Consider the following 19,754-nt stretch of genomic DNA (forward strand, 5'->3'; position numbering starts at 1 on the left):
ACTGGGGACTGCTTGACCTGCAGTCAAATGCTCTTTCACTGAGATTGAACCCAACATAGAAGATGCTCATGAAAATGGGTCCTCCCTGCCTATTGCAGAATTTCTGCAAAGGCTGAGACAACCTACCACACTTCAAATTGGGGGATTCAAAAAGACATGTAGTCTTTGTTTTCTTTAAATTTTATTTGAAATTGCAAATGTATAGATTGAATGGCAAACATGTACACATGTGTTTGATTTATTTGTCTGAATGTGGAGTGGCTTGTTCTAATAATGGGTCTTTGAAGTGGTTTTTTTCTTTCAGGGAAATTTTACAATTTTAATGGAGATGTTAGCATTTTCATCCTGAGGTTTAAAGTGAGCAGGGGGCACCCAGAGTTGAACTGGGGACCTCTTGATCTGCACTCAAATGCTCTACCACTGAGCTATACCCCCACAACAAAACCTTTGCCTAAAAAGGGACCTCACCCCCTATCTCGGAGTACTACACATTAGGGGCTTGCTATGTCACTTCGAGTTAGTAGATTTAAAAAGAATTCTGGTCTTTGGTTGAGCTGAATTATTATGCGAATCTTTGAATATAAGTTGTCAGTGGAAAGCGGGTACACCTGATTTTGTCTTATTCATATAACTGGTCAGAGGCTTTCTTTCAAAAAACTCCTTGAAGTATGTAGTGCATTGGTTCAGTGGTCTGAAAGTCCGTCAACTGTGATTTGATACTGGAAATGCTCACGTTTCACAATGAGGGGGCATCCAGTGTTGAACTGGGGACTGCTTGACCTGCAGTCAAATGCTCTTTCACTGAGATTGAACCCAACATAGAAGATGCTCATGAAAATGGGTCCTCCCTGCCTATTGCAGCATTTCTGCAAAGGCTGAGACAACCTACCACACTTCAAATTGGGGGATTCAAAAAGACATGTAGTCTTTGTTTTCTTTAAATTGCGAATGTATAGATTGAATGGCAAACATGTACACATGTGTTTGATTTATTTGTCTGAATGTGGAGTGGCTTGTTCTAATAATAAGTCTTTGAAGTGGTATATTGATTGAGGGAAATTTTACAATTTTAATGGAGATGTTAGCATTTTAATCCTGAGGTTTAAAGTGAGCAGGGGGCACCCAGAGTTGAACTGGGGACCTCTTGATCTGCAGTCAAATGCTCTACCACTGAGCTATACCCCCACAAAAAAAACTTTGCCTAAAAAGGGACCTCACCCCCTATCTCGGAGTACTACACTTTAGGGGCATGCTATGTCACTTCGAGTTAGTAGATTTAAAAAGAATTCTGGTCTTTGGTTGAGCTGAATTATTATGCGAATCTTTTAATATAAGTTGTCAGTGGAAAGCGGGTACACCTGATTTTGTCTTATTCATGTAACTGGTCAGAGGCTTTCTTTCAAAAAACTCCTTGAAGTATGTAGTGCATTGGTTCAGTGGTCTGAAAATACGTCAACTGTGATTTGATACTGGAAATGCTCACGTTTCACAATGAGGGGGCATCCAGTGTTGAACTGGGGACTGCTTGACCTGCAGTCAAATGCTCTTTCACTGAGATTGAACCCAACATAGAAGATGCTCATGAAAATGGGTCCTCCCTGCCTATTGCAGCATTTCTGCAAAGGCTGAGACAACCTACCACACTTCAAATTGGGGGATTCAAAAAGACATGTAGTCTTTGTTTTCTTTAAATTGCGAATGTATAGATTGAATGGCAAACATGTACACATGTGTTTGCTTTATTTGTCTGAATGTGGAGTGGCTTGTTCTAATAATGGGTCTTTGAAGTGGTTTTTTTCTTTCAGGGAAATTTTACAATTTTAATGGAGATGTTAGCATTTTAATCCTGAGGTTTAAGGTGAGCAGGGGGCACCCAGAGTTGAACTGGGGACCTCTTGATCTGCAGTCAAATGCTCTACCACTGAGCTATACCCCCACGACAAAACCTTTGCCTAAAAAGGGACCTCACCCCCTATCTCGGAGTACTACACATTAGGGGCATGCTATGTCACTTCGAGTTAGTAGATTTAAAAAGAATTCTGGTCTTTGGTTGAGCTGAATTATTATGCGAATTTTTGAATATAAGTTGTCAGTGGAAAGCGGGTACACCTGATTTTGTCTTATTCATGTAACTGGTCAGAGGCTTTCTTTCAAAAAACTCCTTGAAGTATGTAGTGCATTGGTTCAGTGGTCTGAAAATACGTCAACTGTGATTTGATACTGGAAATGCTCACGTTTCACAATGAGGGGGCATCCAGTGTTGAACTGGGGACTGCTTGACCTGCAGTCAAATGCTCTTTCACTGAGATTGAACCCAACATAGAAGATGCTCATGAAAATGGGTCCTCCCTGCCTATTGCAGCATTTCTGCAAAGGCTGAGACAACCTACCACACTTCAAATTGGGGGATTCAAATAGACATGTAGTCTTTGTTTTCTTTAAATTTTATTTGAAATTGCGAATGTATAGATTGAATGGCAAACATGTACACATGTGTTTGATTTATTTGTCTGAATGTGGAGTGGCTTGTTCTAATAATGGGTCTTTGAAGTGGTTTTTTCTTTCAGGGAAATTTTACAATTTTAATGGAGATGTTAGCATTTTAATCCTGAGGTTTAAAGTAAGCAGGGGGCACCCAGAGTTGAACTGGGGACCTCTTGATCTGCACTCAAATGCTCTACCACTGAGCTATACCCCCACAACAAAACCTTTGCCTAAAAAGGGACCTCACCCCCTATCTCAGAGTACTACACATTAGGGGCATGCTATGTCACTTCGAGTTAGTAGATTTAAAAAGAATTCTGGTCTTTGGTTGAGCTGAATTATTATGCGAATCTTTGAATATAAGTTGTCAGTGGAAAGCGGGTACACCTGATTTTGTCTTATTCATATAACTGGTCAGAGGCTTTCTTTCAAAAAACTCCTTGAAGTATGTAGTGCATTGGTTCAGTGGTCTGAAAATACGTCAACTGTGATTTGATACTGGAAATGCTCACGTTTCACAATGAGGGGGCATCCAGTGTTGAACTGGGGACTGCTTGACCTGCAGTCAAATGCTCTTTCACTGAGATTGAACCCAACATAGAAGATGCTCATGAAAATGGGTCCTCCCTGCCTATTGCAGCATTTCTGCAAAGGCTGAGACAACCTACCACACTTCAAATTGGGGGATTCAAAAAGACATGTAGTCTTTGTTTTCTTTAAATTGCGAATGTATAGATTGAATGGCAAACATGTACACATGTGTTTGCTTTATTTGTCTGAATGTGGAGTGGCTTGTTCTAATAATGGGTCTTTGAAGTGGTTTTTTTCTTTCAGGGAAATTTTACAATTTTAATGGAGATGTTAGCATTTTAATCCTGAGGTTTAAGGTGAGCAGGGGGCACCCAGAGTTGAACTGGGGACCTCTTGATCTGCAGTCAAATGCTCTACCACTGAGCTATACCCCCACGACAAAACCTTTGCCTAAAAAGGGACCTCACCCCCTATCTCGGAGTACTACACATTAGGGGCATGCTATGTCACTTCGAGTTAGTAGATTTAAAAAGAATTCTGGTCTTTGGTTGAGCTGAATTATTATGCGAATCTTTGAATATAAGTTGTCAGTGGAAAGCGGGTACACCTGATTTTGTCTTATTCATGTAACTGGTCAGAGGCTTTCTTTCAAAAAACTCCTTGAAGTATGTAGTGCATTGGTTCAGTGGTCTGAAAATACGTCAACTGTGATTTGATACTGGAAATGCTCACGTTTCACAATGAGGGGGCATCCAGTGTTGAACTGGGGACTGCTTGACCTGCAGTCAAATGCTCTTTCACTGAGATTCAACCCAACATAGAAGATGCTCATGAAAATGGGTCCTCCCTGCCTATTGCAGCATTTCTGCAAAGGCTGAGACAACCTACCACACTTCAAATTGGGGGATTCAAAAAGACATGTAGTCTTTGTTTTCTTTAAATTTTATTTGAAATTGCGAATGTATAGATTGAGTGGCAAACATGTACACATGAATTTGTCTGAATGTGGAGTGGCTTGTTCTAATAATAAGTCTTTGAAGTGGTATATTGATTGAGGGAAATTTTACAATTTTAATGGAGATGTTAGCATTTTAATCCTGAGGTTTAAAGTGATCAGGGGGCACCCAGAGTTGAACTGGGGACCTCTTGATCTGCAGTCAAATGCTCTACCACTGAGCTATACCCCCACAAAAAAAACTTTGCCTAAAAAGGGACCTCACCCCCTATCTCGGAGTACTACACTTTAGGGGCATGCTATGTCACTTCGAGTTAGTAGATTTAAAAAGAATTCTGGTCTTTGGTTGAGCTGAATTATTATGCAAATCTTTGAATATAAGTTGTCAGTGGAAAGCGGGTACACCTGATTTTGTCTTATTCATATAACTGGTCAGAGGCTTTCTTTCAAAAAACTCCTTGAAGTATGTAGTGCATTGGTTCAGTGGTCTGAAAGTCCGTCAACTGTGATTTGATACTGGAAATGCTCACGTTTCACAATGAGGGGGCATCCAGTGTTGAACTGGGGACTGCTTGACCTGCAGTCAAATGCTCTTTCACTGAGATTGAACCCAACATAGAAGATGCTCATGAAAATGGGTCCTCCCTGCCTATTGCAGCATTTCTGCAAAGGCTGAGACAACCTACCACACTTCAAATTGGGGGATTCAAAAAGACATGTAGTCTTTGTTTTCTTTAAATTGCGAATGTATAGATTGAATGGCAAACATGTACACATGTGTTTGATTTATTTGTCTGAATGTGGAGTGGCTTGTTCTAATAATGGGTCTTTGAAGTGGTTTTTTTCTTTCAGGGAAATTTTACAATTTTAATGGAGATGTTAGCATTTTAATCCTGAGGTTTAAAGTGAGCAGGGGGCACCCAGAGTTGAACTGGGGACCTCTTGATCTGCAGTCAAATGCTCTACCACTGAGCTATACCCCCACAACAAAACCTTTGCCTAAAAAGGGACCTCACCCCCTATCTCGGAGTACTACACATTAGGGGCATGCTATGTCACTTCGAGTTAGTAGATTTAAAAAGAATTCTGGTCTTTGGTTGAGCTGAATTATTATGCGAATCTTTGAATATAAGTTGTCAGTGGAAAGCGGGTACACCTGATTTTGTCTTATTCATATAACTGGTCAGAGGCTTTCTTTCAAAAAACTCCTTGAAGTATGTAGTGCATTGGTTCAGTGGTCTGAAAGTCCGTCAACTGTGATTTGATACTGGAAATGCTCACGTTTCACAATGAGGGGGCATCCAGTGTTGAACTGGGGACTGCTTGACCTGCAGTCAAATGCTCTTTCACTGAGATTGAACCCAACATAGAAGATGCTCATGAAAATGGGTCCTCCCTGCCTATTGCAGAATTTCTGCAAAGGCTGAGACAACCTACCACACTTCAATTGGGGGATTCAAAAAGACATGTAGTCTTTGTTTTCTTTAAATTTTATTTGAAATTGCAAATGTATAGATTGAATGGCAAACATGTACACATGTGTTTGATTTATTTGTCTGAATGTGGAGTGGCTTGTTCTAATAATGGGTCTTTGAAGTGGTTTTTTTCTTTCAGGGAAATTTTACAATTTTAATGGAGATGTTAGCATTTTCATCCTGAGGTTTAAAGTGAGCAGGGGGCACCCAGAGTTGAACTGGGGACCTCTTGATCTGCAGTCAAATGCTCTACCACTGAGCTATACCCCCACGACAAAACCTTTGCCTAAAAAGGGACCTCACCCCCTATCTCGGAGTACTACACATTAGGGGCATGCTATGTCACTTCGAGTTAGTAGATTTAAAAAGAATTCTGGTCTTTGGTTGAGCTGAATTATTATGCGAATCTTTGAATATAAGTTGTCAGTGGAAAGCGGGTACACCTGATTTTGTCTTATTCATATAACTGGTCAGAGGCTTTCTTTCAAAAAACTCCTTGAAGTATGTAGTGCATTGGTTCAGTGGTCTGAAAGTCCGTCAACTGTGATTTGATACTGGAAATGCTCACGTTTCACAATGAGGGGGCATCCAGTGTTGAACTGGGGACTGCTTGACCTGCAGTCAAATGCTCTTTCACTGAGATTGAACCCAACATAGAAGATGCTCATGAAAATGGGTCCTCCCTGCCTATTGCAGCATTTCTGCAAAGGCTGAGACAACCTACCACACTTCAAATTGGGGGATTCAAAAAGACATGTAGTTTTTGTTTTCTTTAAATTTTATTTGAAATTGCGAATGTATAGATTGAATGGCAAACATGTACACATGTGCTTGATTTATTTGTCTGAATGTGGAGTGGCTTGTTCTAATAATGGGTCTTTGAAGTGTTTATTTCTTTCAGGGAAATTTTACAATTTTAATGGAGATGTTAGCATTTTAATCCTGAGGTTTAAAGTGAGCAGGGGGCACCCAGAGTTGAACTGGGGACCTCTTGATCTGCAGTCAAATGCTCTACCACTGAGCTATACCCCCACAACAAAACCTTTGCCTAAAAAGGGACCTCACCCCCTATCTCGGAGTACTACACATTAGGGGCATGCTATGTCACTTCGAGTTAGTAGATTTAAAAAGAATTCTGGTCTTTGGTTGAGCTGAATTATTATGCGAATCTTTGAATATAAGTTGTCAGTGGAAAGCGGGTACACCTGATTTTGTCTTATTCATATAACTGGTCAGAGGCTTTCTTTCAAAAAACTCCTTGAAGTATGTAGTGCATTGGTTCAGTGGTCTGAAAGTCCGTCAACTGTGATTTGATACTGGAAATGCTCACGTTTCACAATGAGGGGGCATCCAGTGTTGAACTGGGGACTGCTTGACCTGCAGTCAAATGCTCTTTCACTGAGATTGAACCCAACATAGAAGATGCTCATGAAAATGGGTCCTCCCTGCCTATTGCAGAATTTCTGCAAAGGCTGAGACAACCTACCACACTTCAAATTGGGGGATTCAAAAAGACATGTAGTTTTTGTTTTCTTTAAATTTTATTTGAAATTGCGAATGTATAGATTGAATGGCAAACATGTACACATGTGCTTGATTTATTTGTCTGAATGTGGAGTGGCTTGTTCTAATAATGGGTCTTTGAAGTGTTTTTTTCTTTCAGGGAAATTTTAATGGATATGTTAGCATTTTAATCCTGAGGTTTAAAGTGAGCAGGGGGCACCCAGAGTTGAACTGGGGACCTCTTGATCTGCAGTCAAATGCTCTACCACTGAGCTATACCCCCACAACAAAAGTTATGCCAAAAAAGGGACCTCACCCCCTATCTCGGAGTACTACACATTAGGGGCATGCTATGTCACTTCGAGTTAGTAGATTTAAAAAGAATTCTGGTCTTTGGTTGAGCTGAATTATTATGCGAATCTTTGAATATAAGTTGTCAGTGGAAAGCGGGTACACCTGATTTTGTCTTATTCATATAACTGGTCAGAGGCTTTCTTTCAAAAAACTCCTTGAAGTATGTAGTGCATTGGTTCAGTGGTCTGAAAGTCCGTCAACTGTGATTTGATACTGGAAATGCTCACGTTTCACAATGAGGGGGCATCCAGTGTTGAACTGGGGACTGCTTGACCTGCAGTCAAATGCTCTTTCACTGAGATTGAACCCAACATAGAAGATGCTCATGAAAATGGGTCCTCCCTGCCTATTGCAGCATTTCTGCAAAGGCTGAGACAACCTACCACACTTCAAATTGGGGGATTCAAAAAGACATGTAGTCTTTGTTTTCTTTAAATTGCGAATGTATAGATTGAATGGCAAACATGTACACATGTGTTTGATTTATTTGTCTGAATGTGGAGTGGCTTGTTCTAATAATGGGTCTTTGAAGTGGATTTTTCTTTCAGGGAAATTTTACAATTTTAATGGAGATGTTAGCATTTTAATCCTGAGGTTTAAAGTGAGCAGGGGGCACCCAGAGTTGAACTGGGGACCTCTTGATCTGCAGTCAAATGCTCTACCACTGAGCTATACGCCCACAAAAAAAACTTTGCCTAAAAAGGGACCTCACCCCCTATCTCGGAGTACTACACTTTAGGGGCATGCTATGTCACTTCGAGTTAGTAGATTTAAAAAGAATTCTGGTCTTTGGTTGAGCTGAATTATTATGCGAATCTTTTAATATAAGTTGTCAGTGGAAAGCGGGTACACCTGATTTTGTCTTATTCATGTAACTGGTCAGAGGCTTTCTTTCAAAAAACTCCTTGAAGTATGTAGTGCATTGGTTCAGTGGTCTGAAAATACGTCAACTGTGATTTGATACTGGAAATGCTCACGTTTCACAATGAGGGGGCATCCAGTGTTGAACTGGGGACTGCTTGACCTGCAGTCAAATGCTCTTTCACTGAGATTGAACCCAACATAGAAGATGCTCATGAAAATGGGTCCTCCCTGCCTATTGCAGCATTTCTGCAAAGGCTGAGAGAACCTACCACACTTCAAATTGGGGGATTCAAAAAGACATGTAGTCTTTGTTTTCTTTAAATTTTATTTGAAATTGCGAATGTATAGATTGAATGGCAAACATGTACACATGTGTTTGATTTATTTGTCTGAATGTGGAGTGGCTTGTTCTAATAATGGGTCTTTGAAGTGGATTTTTCTTTCAGGGAAATTTTACAATTTTAATGGAGATGTTAGCATTTTAATCCTGAGGTTTAAAGTGAGCAGGGGGCACCCAGAGTTGAACTGGGGACCTCTTGATCTGCAGTCAAATGCTCTACCACTGAGCTATACCCCCACAACAAAACCTTTGCCTAAAAAGGGACCTCACCCCCTATCTCGGAGTACTACACATTAGGGGCATGCTATGTCACTTCGAGTTAGTAGATTTAAAAAGAATTCTGGTCTTTGGTTGAGCTGAATTATTATGCGAATCTTTGAATATAAGTTGTCAGTGGAAAGCGGGTACACCTGATTTTGTCTTATTCATGTAACTGGTCAGAGGCTTTCTTTCAAAAAACTCCTTGAAGTATGTAGTGCATTGGTTCAGTGGTCTGAAAATACGTCAACTGTGATTTGATACTGGAAATGCTCACGTTTCACAATGAGGGGGCATCCAGTGTTGAACTGGGGACTGCTTGACCTGCAGTCAAATGCTCTTTCACTGAGATTGAACCCAACATAGAAGATGCTCATGAAAATGGGTCCTCCCTGCCTATTGCAGCATTTCTGCAAAGGCTGAGACAACCTACCACACTTCAAATTGGGGGATTCAAAAAGACATGTAGTCTTTGTTTTCTTTAAATTGCGAATGTATAGATTGAATGGCAAACATGTACACATGTGTTTGATTTATTTGTCTGAATGTGGAGTGGCTTGTTCTAATAATGGGTCTTTGAAGTGGATTTTTCTTTCAGGGAAATTTTACAATTTTAATGGAGATGTTAGCATTTTAATCCTGAGGTTTAAAGTGAGCAGGGGGCACCCAGAGTTGAACTGGGGACCTCTTGATCTGCAGTCAAATGCTCTACCACTGAGCTATACCCCCACAACAAAACCTTTGCCTAAAAAGGGACCTCACCCCCTATCTCGGAGTACTACACATTAGGGGCATGCTATGTCACTTCGAGTTAGTAGATTTAAAAAGAATTCTGGTCTTTGGTTGAGCTGAATTATTATGCGAATCTTTGAATATAAGTTGTCAGTGGAAAGCGGGTACACCTGATTTTGTCTTATTCATATAACTGGTCAGAGGCTTTCTTTCAAAAAACTCCTTGAAGTATGTAGTGCATTGGTTCAGTGGTCTGAAAGTCCGTCAACTGTGATTTGATACTGGAAATGCTCACGTTTCACAATGAGGGGGCATCCAGTGTTGAACTGGGGACTGCTTGCCCTGGAGTCAAATGCTCTTTCACTGAGATTGAACCCAACATAGAAGATGCTCATGAAAATGGGTCCTCCCTGCCTATTGCAGCATTTCTGCAAAGGCTGAGACAACCTACCACACTTCAAATTGGGGGATTCAAAAAGACATGTAGTTTTTGTTTTCTTTAAATTTTATTTGAAATTGCGAATGTATAGATTGAATGGCAAACATGTACACATGTGCTTGATTTATTTGTCTGAATGTGGAGTGGCTTGTTCTAATAATGGGTCTTTGAAGTGGTTTTTTTCTTTCAGGGAAATTTTACAATTTTAATGGAGATGTTAGCATTTTAATCCTGAGGTTTAAAGTGAGCAGGGGGCACCCAGAGTTGAACTGGGGACCTCTTGATCTGCAGTCAAATGCTCTACCACTGAGCTATACCCCCACAACAAAACCTTTGCCTAAAAAGGGACCTCACCCCCTATCTCGGAGTACTACACATTAGGGGCATGCTATGTCACTTCGAGTTAGTAGATTTAAAAAGAATTCTGGTCTTTGGTTGAGCTGAATTATTATGCGAATCTTTGAATATAAGTTGTCAGTGGAAAGCGGGTACACCTGATTTTGTCTTATTCATATAACTGGTCAGAGGCTTTCTTTCAAAAAACTCCTTGAAGTATGTAGTGCATTGGTTCAGTGGTCTGAAAGTCCGTCAACTGTGATTTGATACTGGAAATGCTCACGTTTCACAATGAGGGGGCATCCAGTGTTGAACTGGGGACTGCTTGACCTGCAGTCAAATGCTCTTTCACTGAGATTGAACCCAACATAGAAGATGCTCATGAAAATGGGTCCTCCCTGCCTATTGCAGAATTTCTGCAAAGGCTGAGACAACCTACCACACTTCAATTGGGGGATTCAAAAAGACATGTAGTTTTTGTTTTCTTTAAATTTTATTTGAAATTGCAAATGTATAGATTGAATGGCAAACATGTACACATGTGTTTGATTTATTTGTCTGAATGTGGAGTGGCTTGTTCTAATAATGGGTCTTTGAAGTGGTTTTTTTCTTTCAGGGAAATTTTAAAATTTTAATGGAGATGTTAGCATTTTCATCCTGAGGTTTAAAGTGAGCAGGGGGCACCCAGAGTTGAACTGGGGACCTCTTGATCTGCAGTCAAATGCTCTACCACTGAGCTATACCCCCACAACAAAACCTTTGCCTAAAAAGGGACCTCACCCCCTATCTCGGAGTACTACACATTAGGGGCATGCTATGTCACTTCGAGTTAGTAGATTTAAAAAGAATTCTGGTCTTTGGTTGAGCTGAATTATTATGCGAATCTTTGAATATAAGTTGTCAGTGGAAAGCGGGTACACCTGATTTTGTCTTATTCATATAACTGGTCAGAGGCTTTCTTTCAAAAAACTCCTTGAAGTATGTAGTGCATTGGTTCAGTGGTCTGAAAGTCCGTCAACTGTGATTTGATACTGGAAATGCTCACGTTTCACAATGAGGGGGCATCCAGTGTTGAACTGGGGACTGCTTGACCTGCAGTCAAATGCTCTTTCACTGAGATTGAACCCAACATAGAAGATGCTCATGAAAATGGGTCCTCCCTGCCTATTGCAGCATTTCTGCAAAGGCTGAGACAACCTACCACACTTCAAATTGGTGGATTCAAAAAGACATGTAGTCTTTGTTTTCTTTAAATTGCGAATGTATAGATTGAATGGCAAACATGTACACATGTGTTTGCTTTATTTGTCTGAATGTGGAGTGGCTTGTTCTAATAATGGGTCTTTGAAGTGGTTTTTTTCTTTCAGGGAAATTTTACAATTTTAATGGAGATGTTAGCATTTTAATCCTGAGGTTTAAGGTGAGCAGGGGGCACCCAGAGTTGAACTGGGGACCTCTTGATCTGCAGTCAAATGCTCTACCACTGAGCTATACCCCCACGACAAAACCTTTGCCTAAAAAGGGACCTCACCCCCTATCTCGGAGTACTACACATTAGGGGCATGCTATGTCACTTCGAGTTAGTAGATTTAAAAAGAATTCTGGTCTTTGGTTGAGCTGAATTATTATGCAAATCTTTTAATATAAGTTGTCAGTGGAAAGCGGGTACACCTGATTTTGTCTTATTCATGTAACTGGTCAGAGGCTTTCTTTCAAAAAACTCCTTGAAGTATGTAGTGCATTGGTTCAGTGGTCTGAAAATACGTCAACTGTGATTTGATACTGGAAATGCTCACGTTTCACAATGAGGGGGCATCCAGTGTTGAACTGGGGACTGCTTGACCTGCAGTCAAATGCTCTTTCACTGAGATTGAACCCAACATAGAAGATGCTCATGAAAATGGGTCCTCCCTGCCTATTGCAGCATTTCTGCAAAGGCTGAGACAACCTACCACACTTCAAATTGGGGGATTCAAAAAGACATGTAGTCTTTGTTTTCTTTAAATTTTATTTGAAATTGCGAATGTATAGATTGAATGGCAAACATGTACACATGTGTTTGATTTATTTGTCTGAATGTGGAGTGGCTTGTTCTAATAATGGGTCTTTGAAGTGGTTTTTTCTTTCAGGGAAATTTTACAATTTTAATGGAGATGTTAGCATTTTAATCCTGAGGTTTAAAGTAAGCAGGGGGCACCCAGAGTTGAACTGGGGACCTCTTGATCTGCACTCAAATGCTCTACCACTGAGCTATACCCCCACAACAAAACCTTTGCCTAAAAAGGGACCTCACCCCCTATCTCAGAGTACTACACATTAGGGGCATGCTATGTCACTTCGAGTTAGTAGATTTAAAAAGAATTCTGGTCTTTGGTTGAGCTGAATTATTATGCAAATCTTTTAATATAAGTTGTCAGTGGAAAGCGGGTACACCTGATTTTGTCTTATTCATGTAACTGGTCAGAGGCTTTCTTTCAAAAAACTCCTTGAAGTATGTAGTGCATTGGTTCAGTGGTCTGAAAATACGTCAACTGTGATTTGATACTGGAAATGCTCACGTTTCACAATGAGGGGGCATCCAGTGTTGAACTGGGGACTGCTTGACCTGCAGTCAAATGCTCTTTCACTGAGATTGAACCCAACATAGAAGATGCTCATGAAAATGGGTCCTCCCTGCCTATTGCAGCATTTCTGCAAAGGCTGAGACAACCTACCACACTTCAAATTGGGGGATTCAAAAAGACATGTAGTCTTTGTTTTCTTTAAATTTTATTTGAAATTGCGAATGTATAGATTGAGTGGCAAACATGTACACATGAATTTGTCTGAATGTGGAGTGGCTTGTTCTAATAATAAGTCTTTGAAGTGGTATATTGATTGAGGGAAATTTTACAATTTTAATGGAGATGTTAGCATTTTAATCCTGAGGTTTAAAGTGATCAGGGGGCACCCAGAGTTGAACTGGGGACCTCTTGATCTGCAGTCAAATGCTCTACCACTGAGCTATACCCCCACAACAAAACCTTTGCCTAAAAAGGGACCTCACCCCCTATCTCGGAGTACTACACTTTAGGGGCATGCTATGTCACTTCGAGTTAGTAGATTTAAAAAGAATTCTGGTCTTTGGTTGAGCTGAATTATTATGCAAATCTTTTAATATAAGTTGTCAGTGGAAAGCGGGTACACCTGATTTTGTCTTATTCATGTAACTGGTCAGAGGCTTTCTTTCAAAAAACTCCTTGAAGTATGTAGTGCATTGGTTCAGTGGTCTGAAAATACGTCAACTGTGATTTGATACTGGAAATGCTCACGTTTCACAATGAGGGGGCATCCAGTGTTGAACTGGGGACTGCTTGACCTGCAGTCAAATGCTCTTTCACTGAGATTGAACCCAACATAGAAGATGCTCATGAAAATGGGTCCTCCCTGCCTATTGCAGCATTTCTGCAAAGGCTGAGAGAACCTACCACACTTCAAATTGGGGGATTCAAAAAGACATGTAGTCTTTGTTTTCTTTAAATTTTATTTGAAATTGCGAATGTATAGATTGAATGGCAAACATGTACACATGTGTTTGATTTATTTGTCTGAATGTGGAGTGGCTTGTTCTAATAATGGGTCTTTGAAGTGGATTTTTCTTTCAGGGAAATTTTACAATTTTAATGGAGATGTTAGCATTTTAATCCTGAGGTTTAAAGAGAGCAGGGGGCACCCAGAGTTGAACTGGGGACCTCTTGATCTGCAGTCAAATGCTCTACCACTGAGCTATACCCCCACAACAAAACCTTTGCTTAAAAAGGGACCTCACCCCCTATCTCGGAGTACTACACATTAGGGGCATGCTATGTCACTTCGAGTTAGTAGATTTAAAAAGAATTCTGGTCTTTGGTTGAGCTGAATTATTATGCGAATCTTTGAATATAAGTTGTCAGTGGAAAGCGGGTACACCTGATTTTGTCTTATTCATATAACTGGTCAGAGGCTTTCTTTCAAAAAACTCCTTGAAGTATGTAGTGCATTGGTTCAGTGGTCTGAAAGTCCGTCAACTGTGATTTGATACTGGAAATGCTCACGTTTCACAATGAGGGGGCATCCAGTGTTGAACTGGGGACTGCTTGACCTGCAGTCAAATGCTCTTTCACTGAGATTGAACCCAACATAGAAGATGCTCATGAAAATGGGTCCTCCCTGCCTATTGCAGCATTTCTGCAAAGGCTGAGACAACCTACCACACTTCAAATTGGGGGATTCAAAAAGACATGTAGTCTTTGTTTTCTTTAAATTGCGAATGTATAGATTGAATGGCAAACATGTACACATGTGTTTGTTTTATTTGTCTGAATGTGGAGTGGCTTGTTCTAATAATGGGTCTTTGAAGTGGATTTTTCTTTCAGGGAAATTTTACAATTTTAATGGAGATGTTAGCATTTTAATCCTGAGGTTTAAAGTGAGCAGGGGGCACCCAGAGTTGAACTGGGGACCTCTTGATCTGCAGTCAAATGCTCTACCACTGAGCTATACCCCCACAACAAAACCTTTGCCTAAAAAGGGACCTCACCCCCTATCTCGGAGTACTACACATTAGGGGCATGCTATGTCACTTCGAGTTAGTAGATTTAAAAAGAATTCTGGTCTTTGGTTGAGCTGAATTATTATGCGAATCTTTGAATATAAGTTGTCAGTGGAAAGCGGGTACACCTGATTTTGTCTTATTCATATAACTGGTCAGAGGCTTTCTTTCAAAAAACTCCTTGAAGTATGTAGTGCATTGGTTCAGTGGTCTGAAAGTCCGTCAACTGTGATTTGATACTGGAAATGCTCACGTTTCACAATGAGGGGGCATCCAGTGTTGAACTGGGGACTGCTTGCCCTGGAGTCAAATGCTCTTTCACTGAGATTGAACCCAACATAGAAGATGCTCATGAAAATGGGTCCTCCCTGCCTATTGCAGCATTTCTGCAAAGGCTGAGACAACCTACCACACTTCAAATTGGGGGATTCAAAAAGACATGTAGTTTTTGTTTTCTTTAAATTTTATTTGATATTGCGAATGTATAGATTGAATGGCAAACATGTACACATGTGCTTGATTTATTTGTCTGAATGTGGAGTGGCTTGTTCTAATAATGGGTCTTTGAAGTGGTTTTTTTCTTTCAGGGAAATTTTACAATTTTAATGGAGATGTTAGCATTTTAATCCTGAGGTTTAAAGTGAGCAGGGGGCACCCAGAGTTGAACTGGGGACCTCTTGATCTGCAGTCAAATGCTCTACCACTGAGCTATACCCCCACAACAAAACCTTTGCCTAAAAAGGGACCTCACCCCCTATCTCGGAGTACTACACATTAGGGGCATGCTATGTCACTTCGAGTTAGTAGATTTAAAAAGAATTCTGGTCTTTGGTTGAGCTGAATTATTATGCGAATCTTTGAATATAAGTTGTCAGTGGAAAGCGGGTACACCTGATTTTGTCTTATTCATATAACTGGTCAGAGGCTTTCTTTCAAAAAACTCCTTGAAGTATGTAGTGCATTGGTTCAGTGGTCTGAAAGTCCGTCAACTGTGATTTGATACTGGAAATGCTCACGTTTCACAATGAGGGGGCATCCAGTGTTGAACTGGGGACTGCTTGACCTGCAGTCAAATGCTCTTTCACTGAGATTGAACCCAACATAGAAGATGCTCATGAAAATGGGTCCTCCCTGCCTATTGCAGAATTTCTGCAAAGGCTGAGACAACCTACCACACTTCAATTGGGGGATTCAAAAAGACATGTAGTTTTTGTTTTCTTTAAATTTTATTTGAAATTGCAAATGTATAGATTGAATGGCAAACATGTACACATGTGTTTGATTTATTTGTCTGAATGTGGAGTGGCTTGTTCTAATAATGGGTCTTTGAAGTGGTTTTTTTCTTTCAGGGAAATTTTACAATTTTAATGGAGATGTTAGCATTTTCATCCTGAGGTTTAAAGTGAGCAGGGGGCACCCAGAGTTGAACTGGGGACCTCTTGATCTGCAGTCAAATGCTCTACCACTGAGCTATACCCCCACAACAAAACCTTTGCCTAAAAAGGGACCTCACCCCCTATCTCGGAGTACTACACATTAGGGGCATGCTATGTCACTTCGAGTTAGTAGATTTAAAAAGAATTCTGGTCTTTGGTTGAGCTGAATTATTATGCGAATCTTTGAATATAAGTTGTCAGTGGAAAGCGGGTACACCTGATTTTGTCTTATTCATATAACTGGTCAGAGGCTTTCTTTCAAAAAACTCCTTGAAGTATGTAGTGCATTGGTTCAGTGGTCTGAAAGTCCGTCAACTGTGATTTGATACTGGAAATGCTCACGTTTCACAATGAGGGGGCATCCAGTGTTGAACTGGGGACTGCTTGACCTGCAGTCAAATGCTCTTTCACTGAGATTGAACCCAACATAGAAGATGCTCATGAAAATGGGTCCTCCCTGCCTATTGCAGAATTTCTGCAAAGGCTGAGACAACCTACCACACTTCAAATTGGGGGATTCAAAAAGACATGTAGTTTTTGTTTTCTTTAAATTTTATTTGAAATTGCGAATGTATAGATTGAATGGCAAACATGTACACATGTGCTTGATTTATTTGTCTGAATGTGGAGTGGCTTGTTCTCATAATGGGTCTTTGAAGTGGTTTTTTCTTTCAGGGAAATTTTAATGGATATGTTAGCATTTTAATCCTGAGGTTTAAAGTGAGCAGGGGGCACCCAGAGTTGAACTGGGGACCTCTTGATCTGCAGTCAAATGCTCTACCACTGAGCTATACCCCCACAACAAAAACCTTTGCCTAAAAAGGGACCTCACCCCCTATCTCGGAGTACTACACATTAGGGGCATGCTATGTCACTTCGAGTTAGTAGATTTAAAAAGAATTCTGGTCTTTGGTTGAGCTGAATTATTATGCGAATCTTTGAATATAATTTGTCAGTGGAAAGCGGGTACACCTGATTTTGTCTTATTCATATAACTGGTCAGAGGCTTTCTTTCAAAAAACTCCTTGAAGTATGTAGTGCATTGGTTCAGTGGTCTGAAAGTCTGTCAACTGTGATTTGATACTGGAAATGCTCACGTTTCACAATGAGGGGGCATCCAGTGTTGAACTGGGGACTGCTTGACCTGCAGTCAAATGCTCTTTCACTGAGATTGAACCCAACATAGAAGATGCTCATGAAAATGGGTCCTCCCTGCCTATTGCAGCATTTCTGCAAAGGCTGAGACAACCTACCACACTTCAAATTGGGGGATGCAAAAAGACATGTAGTTTTTGTTTTCTTTAAATTGCGAATGTATAGATTGAATGGCAAACATGTACACATGTGTTTGATTTATTTGTCTGAATGTGGAGTGGCTTGTTCTAATAATAAGTCTTTGAAGTGGTATATTGATTGAGGTAAATTTTACAATTTTAATGGAGATGTTAGCATTTTAATCCTGAGGTTTAAAGTGAGCAGGGGGCACCCAGAGTTGAACTGGGGACCTCTTGATCTGCAGTCAAATGCTCTACCACTGAGCTATACCCCCACAACAAAACCTTTGCCTAAAAAGGGACCTCACCCCCTATCTCGGAGTACTACACATTAGGGGCATGCTATGTCACTTCGAGTTAGTAGATTTAAAAAGAATTCTGGTCTTTGGTTGAGCTGAATTATTATGCGAATCTTTGAATATAAGTTGTCAGTGGAAAGTGGGTACACCTGATTTTGTCTTATTCATATAACTGGTCAGAGGCTTTCTTTCAAAAAACTCCTTGAAGTATGTAGTGCATTGGTTCAGTGGTCTGAAAGTCCGTCAACTGTGATTTGATACTGGAAATGCTCACGTTTTACAATGAGGGGGCATCCAGTGTTGAACTGGGGACTGCTTGACCTGCAGTCAAATGCTCTTTCACTGAGATTGAACCCAACATAGAAGATGCTCATGAAAATGGGTCCTCCCTGCCTATTGCAGCATTTCTGCAAAGGCTGAGACAACCTACCACACTTCAAATTGGGGGATTCAAAAAGACATGTAGTCTTTGTTTTCTTTAAATTGCGAATGTATAGATTGAATGGCAAACATGTACACATGTGTTTGCTTTATTTGTCTGAATGTGGAGTGGCTTGTTCTAATAATGGGTCTTTGAAGTGGTTTTTTTCTTTCAGGGAAATTTTACAATTTTAATGGAGATGTTAGCATTTTAATCCTGAGGTTTAAGGTGAGCAGGGGGCACCCAGAGTTGAACTGGGGACCTCTTGATCTGCAGTCAAATGCTCTACCACTGAGCTATACCCCCACGACAAAACCTTTGCCTAAAAAGGGACCTCACCCCCTATCTCGGAGTACTACACATTAGGGGCATGCTATGTCACTTCGAGTTAGTAGATTTAAAAAGAATTCTGGTCTTTGGTTGAGCTGAATTATTATGCGAATCTTTGAATATAAGTTGTCAGTGGAAAGCGGGTACACCTGATTTTGTCTTATTCATGTAACTGGTCAGAGGCTTTCTTTCAAAAAACTCCTTGAAGTATGTAGTGCATTGGTTCAGTGGTCTGAAAATACGTCAACTGTGATTTGATACTGGAAATGCTCACGTTTCACAATGAGGGGGCATCCAGTGTTGAACTGGGGACTGCTTGACCTGCAGTCAAATGCTCTTTCACTGAGATTGAACCCAACATAGAAGATGCTCATGAAAATGGGTCCTCCCTGCCTATTGCAGCATTTCTGCAAAGGCTGAGACAACCTACCAAACTTCAAATTGGGGGATTCAAAAAGACATGTAGTCTTTGTTTTCTTTAAATTGCGAATGTATAGATTGAATGGCAAACATGTACACATGTGTTTGATTTATTTGTCTGAATGTGGAGTGGCTTGTTCTAATAATGGGTCTTTGAAGTGTTTTTTTCTTTCAGGGAAATTTTACAATTTTAATGGAGATGTTAGCATTTTAATCCTGAGGTTTAAAGTAAGCAGGGGGCACCCAGAGTTGAACTGGGGACCTCTTGATCTGCAGTCAAATGCTCTACCACTGAGCTATACCCCCACAACAAAACCTTTGCCTAAAAAGGGACCTCACGCCCTATCTCAGAGTACTACACATTAGGGGCATGCTATGTCACTTCGAGTTAGTAGATTTAAAAAGAATTCTTGTCTTTGGTTGAGCTGAATTATTATGCGAATCTTTTAATATAAGTTGTCAGTGGAAAGCGGGTACACCTGATTTTGTCTTATTCATGTAACTGGTCAGAGGCTTTCTTTCAAAAAACTCCTTGAAGTATGTAGTGCATTGGTTCAGTGGTCTGAAAATACGTCAACTGTGATTTGATACTGGAAATGCTCACGTTTCACAATGAGGGGGCATCCAGTGTTGAACTGGGGACTGCTTGCCCTGCAGTCAAATGCTCTTTCACTGAGATTGAACCCAACATAGAAGATGCTCATGAAAATGGGTCCTCCCTGCCTATTGCAGC

General features: G+C 40.4%; 26 non-coding genes across 26 annotated transcripts; all 26 read right to left on the reverse strand.

The window, feature by feature from the left end:
* Nucleotides 1-363: 363 nt before the first annotated feature.
* trnac-gca (transfer RNA cysteine (anticodon GCA)) lies at nucleotides 364-435 on the reverse strand. Its single transcript has one exon. It is a non-coding gene; the product is annotated as a tRNA-Cys (tRNA).
* Nucleotides 436-1,113: 678 nt separating this feature from the next.
* On the reverse strand, nucleotides 1,114-1,185 carry trnac-gca (transfer RNA cysteine (anticodon GCA)). Its single transcript has one exon. It is a non-coding gene; the product is annotated as a tRNA-Cys (tRNA).
* Nucleotides 1,186-1,864: 679 nt separating this feature from the next.
* On the reverse strand, nucleotides 1,865-1,936 carry trnac-gca (transfer RNA cysteine (anticodon GCA)). The gene has a single exon. It is a non-coding gene; the product is annotated as a tRNA-Cys (tRNA).
* Nucleotides 1,937-2,626: 690 nt separating this feature from the next.
* On the reverse strand, nucleotides 2,627-2,698 carry trnac-gca (transfer RNA cysteine (anticodon GCA)). Its single transcript has one exon. It is a non-coding gene; the product is annotated as a tRNA-Cys (tRNA).
* A 679-nt stretch (nucleotides 2,699-3,377) lies between these two features.
* trnac-gca (transfer RNA cysteine (anticodon GCA)) lies at nucleotides 3,378-3,449 on the reverse strand. Its single transcript has one exon. It is a non-coding gene; the product is annotated as a tRNA-Cys (tRNA).
* A 681-nt stretch (nucleotides 3,450-4,130) lies between these two features.
* On the reverse strand, nucleotides 4,131-4,202 carry trnac-gca (transfer RNA cysteine (anticodon GCA)). The gene has a single exon. It is a non-coding gene; the product is annotated as a tRNA-Cys (tRNA).
* A 679-nt stretch (nucleotides 4,203-4,881) lies between these two features.
* trnac-gca (transfer RNA cysteine (anticodon GCA)) lies at nucleotides 4,882-4,953 on the reverse strand. Its single transcript has one exon. It is a non-coding gene; the product is annotated as a tRNA-Cys (tRNA).
* A 690-nt stretch (nucleotides 4,954-5,643) lies between these two features.
* Nucleotides 5,644-5,715, reverse strand: trnac-gca (transfer RNA cysteine (anticodon GCA)). The gene has a single exon. It is a non-coding gene; the product is annotated as a tRNA-Cys (tRNA).
* A 690-nt stretch (nucleotides 5,716-6,405) lies between these two features.
* Nucleotides 6,406-6,477, reverse strand: trnac-gca (transfer RNA cysteine (anticodon GCA)). Its single transcript has one exon. It is a non-coding gene; the product is annotated as a tRNA-Cys (tRNA).
* Nucleotides 6,478-7,159: 682 nt separating this feature from the next.
* On the reverse strand, nucleotides 7,160-7,231 carry trnac-gca (transfer RNA cysteine (anticodon GCA)). Its single transcript has one exon. It is a non-coding gene; the product is annotated as a tRNA-Cys (tRNA).
* Nucleotides 7,232-7,909: 678 nt separating this feature from the next.
* Nucleotides 7,910-7,981, reverse strand: trnac-gca (transfer RNA cysteine (anticodon GCA)). The gene has a single exon. It is a non-coding gene; the product is annotated as a tRNA-Cys (tRNA).
* A 690-nt stretch (nucleotides 7,982-8,671) lies between these two features.
* On the reverse strand, nucleotides 8,672-8,743 carry trnac-gca (transfer RNA cysteine (anticodon GCA)). The gene has a single exon. It is a non-coding gene; the product is annotated as a tRNA-Cys (tRNA).
* A 678-nt stretch (nucleotides 8,744-9,421) lies between these two features.
* Nucleotides 9,422-9,493, reverse strand: trnac-gca (transfer RNA cysteine (anticodon GCA)). The gene has a single exon. It is a non-coding gene; the product is annotated as a tRNA-Cys (tRNA).
* A 691-nt stretch (nucleotides 9,494-10,184) lies between these two features.
* Nucleotides 10,185-10,256, reverse strand: trnac-gca (transfer RNA cysteine (anticodon GCA)). Its single transcript has one exon. It is a non-coding gene; the product is annotated as a tRNA-Cys (tRNA).
* A 690-nt stretch (nucleotides 10,257-10,946) lies between these two features.
* trnac-gca (transfer RNA cysteine (anticodon GCA)) lies at nucleotides 10,947-11,018 on the reverse strand. Its single transcript has one exon. It is a non-coding gene; the product is annotated as a tRNA-Cys (tRNA).
* Nucleotides 11,019-11,697: 679 nt separating this feature from the next.
* On the reverse strand, nucleotides 11,698-11,769 carry trnac-gca (transfer RNA cysteine (anticodon GCA)). Its single transcript has one exon. It is a non-coding gene; the product is annotated as a tRNA-Cys (tRNA).
* A 690-nt stretch (nucleotides 11,770-12,459) lies between these two features.
* On the reverse strand, nucleotides 12,460-12,531 carry trnac-gca (transfer RNA cysteine (anticodon GCA)). Its single transcript has one exon. It is a non-coding gene; the product is annotated as a tRNA-Cys (tRNA).
* A 681-nt stretch (nucleotides 12,532-13,212) lies between these two features.
* On the reverse strand, nucleotides 13,213-13,284 carry trnac-gca (transfer RNA cysteine (anticodon GCA)). Its single transcript has one exon. It is a non-coding gene; the product is annotated as a tRNA-Cys (tRNA).
* Nucleotides 13,285-13,974: 690 nt separating this feature from the next.
* Nucleotides 13,975-14,046, reverse strand: trnac-gca (transfer RNA cysteine (anticodon GCA)). The gene has a single exon. It is a non-coding gene; the product is annotated as a tRNA-Cys (tRNA).
* Nucleotides 14,047-14,724: 678 nt separating this feature from the next.
* On the reverse strand, nucleotides 14,725-14,796 carry trnac-gca (transfer RNA cysteine (anticodon GCA)). The gene has a single exon. It is a non-coding gene; the product is annotated as a tRNA-Cys (tRNA).
* A 691-nt stretch (nucleotides 14,797-15,487) lies between these two features.
* trnac-gca (transfer RNA cysteine (anticodon GCA)) lies at nucleotides 15,488-15,559 on the reverse strand. The gene has a single exon. It is a non-coding gene; the product is annotated as a tRNA-Cys (tRNA).
* A 690-nt stretch (nucleotides 15,560-16,249) lies between these two features.
* On the reverse strand, nucleotides 16,250-16,321 carry trnac-gca (transfer RNA cysteine (anticodon GCA)). The gene has a single exon. It is a non-coding gene; the product is annotated as a tRNA-Cys (tRNA).
* Nucleotides 16,322-17,003: 682 nt separating this feature from the next.
* On the reverse strand, nucleotides 17,004-17,075 carry trnac-gca (transfer RNA cysteine (anticodon GCA)). The gene has a single exon. It is a non-coding gene; the product is annotated as a tRNA-Cys (tRNA).
* A 679-nt stretch (nucleotides 17,076-17,754) lies between these two features.
* Nucleotides 17,755-17,826, reverse strand: trnac-gca (transfer RNA cysteine (anticodon GCA)). The gene has a single exon. It is a non-coding gene; the product is annotated as a tRNA-Cys (tRNA).
* Nucleotides 17,827-18,505: 679 nt separating this feature from the next.
* trnac-gca (transfer RNA cysteine (anticodon GCA)) lies at nucleotides 18,506-18,577 on the reverse strand. The gene has a single exon. It is a non-coding gene; the product is annotated as a tRNA-Cys (tRNA).
* Nucleotides 18,578-19,255: 678 nt separating this feature from the next.
* trnac-gca (transfer RNA cysteine (anticodon GCA)) lies at nucleotides 19,256-19,327 on the reverse strand. The gene has a single exon. It is a non-coding gene; the product is annotated as a tRNA-Cys (tRNA).
* Nucleotides 19,328-19,754: the final 427 nt, after the last annotated feature.

This window comes from Oryzias latipes, chromosome 13, assembly GCF_053564925.1.
Source record: "Oryzias latipes strain Hd-rR chromosome 13, Olatipes_Hd-rR_3.1".
Lineage (NCBI taxonomy): Eukaryota > Metazoa > Chordata > Actinopteri > Beloniformes > Adrianichthyidae > Oryzias > Oryzias latipes.